Genomic DNA, 6,000 nt, shown 5'->3' with positions numbered 1-6,000 from the left:
TTCACTTTCACGTTTCACTTTCCTGCATTGGAGAAGGAAATGGCAACCCACTCCAGTGTTCTTGCCTGGAGAATCCCAGGGACGGGGGAGCCTGGTGGGCTGCCGTCTATGGGGAAGTGACTTAGCAGCAGCAGCAGCAAACTGTCTCTGGGAATATATGCTGGCAACAGTCAGCATGATGGACATTTTCTGAATGCCTGGAAAAAAAAACTCTCAGAGAGATTAAAACTAGGATCTGACATTCCACACCTTGGCCCATATCCTGAGAAAACCATTGATCAAAAGGCACGGACACCCCAACAAAGCTTCAGCACTGCTTCCGATAGCCGAGACACAGTACCAGCAAAATCTCCAACGAGGGATTAAAGCTGAAATAAGGTGTGGTACATACATACAGTAGACTATTTCTCACTCATTAAAAAACCATCACTGAAATTAGGTAATTCTGACAGTAGTAGCCACGGGATGGTCCTTGAAGGATCAAACACCAAGGGAAGTCCGTCAGGCAGAGGAAGACAGTGGTATACAAGGAACCTTCCAGGCAAAATAAAAGTAGCCACAGAAGGCAACAGACTTAGAACCAAAAAGAGAGTCTGAGAGTCAAACGAAGCGTTCCCGAGGGACGTAAGTGACGCCCAGGAATGGAGTGGGATGTCTGTGCCTACATACACAAGAAATTTGTATTGTAACAGATAATCTACAGAGATTATCCCCTTCCTTCCTTTCTACCTTCCATATATAGACAGCATTCTGTATCTCTAAAGACATAAATCTGTATCTCTAAGAGATAATCCACAAAAATGATCTCCTAACTTCCCTTTTTATGTACACAGAAAAGTGTATCTGGAGATATATAATTCACAAGGACCCGATGCTCGGCACTCTCCTCAACCTTCTACGGTAAAAAGTTCAAAAATGCAATAGAGATACACCGCTATTTAGCTATACATGTTATAGCTAAATCTGGCGGCTGTACACTGAGGACAAGCTCAACACCGCAAACCGACTGCACTCCAACATACTGGCATGGGTTGCCATTGCCTTCTCCAACATAACATCGGCACGATGTTAAGGAAAAGGAAGAAAAGTGATGCCTGCTTTATTCCCTCTGACCGCCCTGACTTGGGGCGCGATCCATCCTGGAGCCTGTGCAGACTTGGGTCTCCAGGCCAGACTGCTGCCTGACAGGCTGTTCGTTGAGCCCCTTTTAAGCCTATACAGTCCGCTGTGCTCTGGTTGGGACCAAAGACCCGAGTGGGATCAAGTCCTCAAAGACCTTGGGGGCAATAGTCACCTAACCGCCACCAGCTCCTGGTGTTGCGGTTTCCAGCTCAAGCCTCCTTCCTGAGAGTGCAGACTCCTGGGCACTGAAGCCCAGACAACAAGGTGCTGCCGTTGCGGTTAGTCTGGAAGCCGTGTGTGTATGGGTGTGTGATACTTCAGGGGGAATAAGTAGTGAGACACAAGTCCTTAAATGTTCGCTCAGGTCCATTCCACTCTAATTCACAACCCTGGAAGCTGACTTTCCCTAATGCGCTGTTCGCCCCAGGAACCAGAGGTGGTCATCAAAACGTGCTGCCACCCTGTGGACATTTTCTGTAACTACAACTTGACCAAAGGAGTTTACTGGAGCCTCCAATTCACAAGGGGACGGGATGTACTGTCAGTGACAGCTTGCCTCAAGAAAGGTCCTGGGTAAATATTAGAGAAATAAATTACAAGCACGCTCAACTTGCAAGATGCTAATCCAAACATAAGTTTTCCACACATGCCTAAAAGAAAAAAAATACCCTAACCCCGACAAGATGCTCAGCATCCCTAATTATTGCAGAAGGAATGCTAATCAAAACGCCAAGAAATGAAATCCTACCCATCAGAATGGCCATTCTCACAAGTCTACCAACGGTATATGTGGGAGAGAGCGGGGAGGAATGGGGAACCCCTCACACGGTCAGCGGAAGGAACGCTGCCAACAGACACTGGAACTGACAGTCTCTGCACGGCAGACAAAAAAAAAAAAAATCAACAGAGCTAACCCTAGGATCTGACATCCCCACATCTCGGTCTATATCCTGAGAAAACCACCATTCAAAAAGTCACACGCACCCCAACATTCACTTCAGCACCTCTTCCAAGAGCCAAGACAGAGACCCAGCAAAATGTCCACTGAGAGATTAAAGCTTAGATTTGTTTATATATTTTTAATATTCATACAGGTGTAGATGCAAACAGGCTGTTGGGCACACATCTTCATGTCTTTTCTTTCAAGATCAGATTTGTTTATATATTTAGATTAAAGCTTAGAAAAGACCTGGTACTTATAGACAATGGACTGTCATTCAGCAATGAAAAACTGACCCTGAAATTATGAAGTTGTATGGCTATCCACTTGTAGCCATAGAAATGGACGCTGGAGCATCACATACTAAGCGAAATCAGCCAGACAGAGGAAGACAAGAGCATATGATGTCCCTTTTGGGCAAAATTTAAAAAGAGATAGAAAGGAACTAAATTACAACACAAAAATTGACTCTGAGAATTCAAACACAAGAATATAAAAAAATAAAAATAAAAAAGGAGAGGCCAAGGAATTAATTAGGAGGTTGGGAATAACACATACAGAAACTTGTGTCTCTACTAGATACTCCACAAGGACCTGATGGTCAGCACAGGAACTATGCTGACCTTCTGAAAAAACCTCTACGGCAAAAGAAAGCAAATAGAGCAGACCTGCTGTGTGTATGTGTCATAAATGACTCAGGCAGCTGCACACTGACCCCAAACAGAAAGCCGCAAAATCCATATACTCCGACATAGCAGGCATGAAATGAAAGAAAATAAAGCGTTGCCTCGTTTATTCCCTCCAACCTTCCGGACTTGCGCTGCTGTCCCATCCCTGGAGCCTGAGCCGGCTCAGGTCCCATCTCTGGCTTGGGGTGGGGTCGAGACAGCCGAGCAACGAGCGCTTAATTGAGATCCCTCTTAAACCTCTTCTGTCCGGTTTCCTGACTGAGACCAGAGTTCTAGTGCTCCCAAAGGATGGGGACCCGACCCGCTATCTTCCAGGACCTTGGAAATGTTCCCTAGCCCCCAGGACCTCTGGTGCTGGGGTCCCCAACTCAAGCTTCCTTCTTGGGAGTGCAGCCTCTTAGGCCCCTCAGAAGGGTGCTGTGGCCCTGGCTGGAATGAGTCTGGAGGGGAGAGGTGAAGCTTTAGGGGGAAGAAGTGAGACACAACCCCCTAAGCTGTTGCTCAGGCACCTTCCACTCCAGTTCACAGCCCAGGAAGCCAAGTTGCCCTGAGGCTCTGGTGGCCCAAGGAACTAGAGGTGGTCAGGGGAAAGTGCTGCCAACTTGTGGACACTTTCTGTAACTACAACTGCACCTTCGATGCTTACTGGCACCTCTATTTCTCAAGCGTTGGGGTCTGATTATGACAGCTGTCCTCAGGACATGTCCTGGGGCAGGAATTGCAGAAATAAATTCCAAACGCAACCGGCTTTCAGGAAGCCAACTGCCACAGGTAAATTTTCCTCACACCGTTCTGGGAAAAGACACTTGTCCTGTCCACCACAGGACAAGAAGCTCAGCATCCCTAATTACTGCAGGAGTATCAATCAAATTGAAAACAAGAAATCAAGTCCCATCAGTCCCATCAGAGCATCCTCAGGCGGCTACAAACACTAAAGGCAGGAGAGCCTGAGGACAGGGAACGCCCCTACACAGTAGGTGGGAAGGCAACAACACCCAATGAGTGGACAGTCTCTGAATGCCTGAAAATACATCATCAAGAGAGCCTGAGTCTAGGATCTGACATTCCTAGGTCCCGAGAAATCCATCGTTCAAAAAGGCACATGCACCCCAGCTAGCACTGCAGCATTACTCACAAAGTCTTCACCAGCAGATTCAACTTAAACAAGATGGGCTACATATATAGGATGGACTATTAGCCATAAAAACCAAAACTGAAGTAAGGAAATTATGCCACTGGTAGCCACAGGGATAGATCTAGAAGGATCATACCCTAAAGGAATTCAGCCAGACAAAGGAAGGCAATATAACACAAGATGTCCCTTCTAGGTAGAATAAAAAAAAGTGAAACAAAAGAAAGAATTTACAACCTGAAGACAGACTGAGAATTCAAATTCAAACCAAGAGTTCAAGAAAAAATGAAGGGCCTGGGATGAGTTAGGAGGTTGGAACTAATATAGACACAGAAATCTGTATCAGTAACAATCCACTAGGATTATCAGCTTCCTTCCTTCCTCCCTTCCACATGCATACAGAATCTCTTTCTCACCTACACAAAGAAATGTGCATCTCTGAGATACTCCACATAGGCTATTTCCTTCCTTCCTTCCTTGTATACACAGAACACTGTATGTGAGATACATAGCCACAAGGACCAGATGCTCAGCACGTTGCTTGACCTTCTGCAATAAACTCTATGGCAAAAGAACCAAAAAAAAAAAAAAAAAAAAACCCTAGATATACTCCATGGATACGTCATACCTGAATCAGCCAGCTCTACACTGACAAGCACAGGGCGGCAGATCGACTACATTCCTACACAGCGTCGGCATGAAGTCAAAGGAAAGGGGAGAAAATCAATGCAGTTTTACTCCTTCCAACCTCCCTCATTTGGGCCTCTATGGCATCCCAGGAGCCTGAGTAGGCAGGAGCCCCAAGGCTGGACTGGGGTGGGGTCCAGACAGCCTAGCATGGTGCCCTCCATTGAGCCCCTTTTTAGTTATTATTATTATTATTTCTGAGCCCCTTTGAAAATCACGACGGTCAGCTTGTCTCGGGTGGGACCAGAGTTCCGAGTGGGATCAAAGCCTGGAGGGTCGTGGAGGCAATAGTCACCAGGCCTGAGCGTCTCCTGGGGCTGTGGTTGCCAGCTCAAGCCTGCTTCCTGAGAGTGCAGCGTTCTAGCACCCTCGGACCCTCGGCTGGGTGCTGTGGCCCCTGTTGGGATTAGTCTGGGGGTCGGGTGTGTGAAGCTTTAGGGGGAAGAAGTGAGACACAAGGCTGCAGGCATTTTGCCCTGGCGCATTCCGCTCCAGTCCGCAGCCCAGGAAGCCCACTTTACCTGAGGCTCTCTGGTTGTCTGAGGAGAGGCAGGCAGGGGAAAGTGCTGCCTCCTTGTGGAGACGTCCTGTAATGACAGCCACATCAACTGTGCTTACTGGCACTTCTACTTCAAAAGGCCTCATTCAGTCGCTCAATCGCAGCGGACTCTTTGCAACCCCACAGGCTGCAGCACGCCAGGCTTCCCTGTCCTTCACCATCTCCCGGAGCTTGCTCAAACTCATGTCCATTGAGTCAGTGTTGCCATCCAACCATCTCTCCTTTGTCATCCCCTTCTCCTCCTGCTTTCAATCTTTCCCAGCATCAGGGTCTTTTCTGATGAGTCAGCTCTTCACACCAGGTGGCCAAAGTATTGGAGTTTCACCTTCAGCATCAGTCCTTCCAATGGATATTCAGGACTACTTTCCATTAGGATTAACTGGTTTTGTTGTAGTAAGGGGGGGCCCTCCTCCAGGGCTCTTGTCTGACACTCGGAAAAGAATTGTCTGAAGAGACACGTGCTGACAAAACAAGAGACTTTATTGGGAAAGGGCACCCAGGTGGAGAGCAGCAGGGTAAGGGAACCCAGGAAAACTGCTCTGCCACATGGCTCGCAGTCTCGGGTTTTATAGTGATGGGATTAGTTTCCAGGTGGTCTTGGGCCAATCATTCTGACTCAGAGTTCTTCCTGGGGGTGCACGCATAGCTCAGCCAAGATGGATGCCAGCAAGAGGGATTCTGGGATGTGTGCCAGGGTCCAGCCCCGGTGGATCCAGGGAATTCGAAGCGGGGACGGCGTCGGCGAGGATCAGGAAACAATTGCTTAATTAAACTTTAATTAAGGATATAAAGAGTAATAGAATAAGGATAGCTCAGTGAGGAAATTCAGTGGAGAAAAGAGGCTGAATAATTCAGCCGGAAGGTAAGAGAA

The sequence above is a fragment of the Bos indicus genome, chromosome 20 (assembly GCF_029378745.1).
Source record: "Bos indicus isolate NIAB-ARS_2022 breed Sahiwal x Tharparkar chromosome 20, NIAB-ARS_B.indTharparkar_mat_pri_1.0, whole genome shotgun sequence".
In the NCBI taxonomy this organism is placed as follows: domain Eukaryota; kingdom Metazoa; phylum Chordata; class Mammalia; order Artiodactyla; family Bovidae; genus Bos; species Bos indicus.
Note: the sequence above shows the minus strand (reverse complement) of the source record.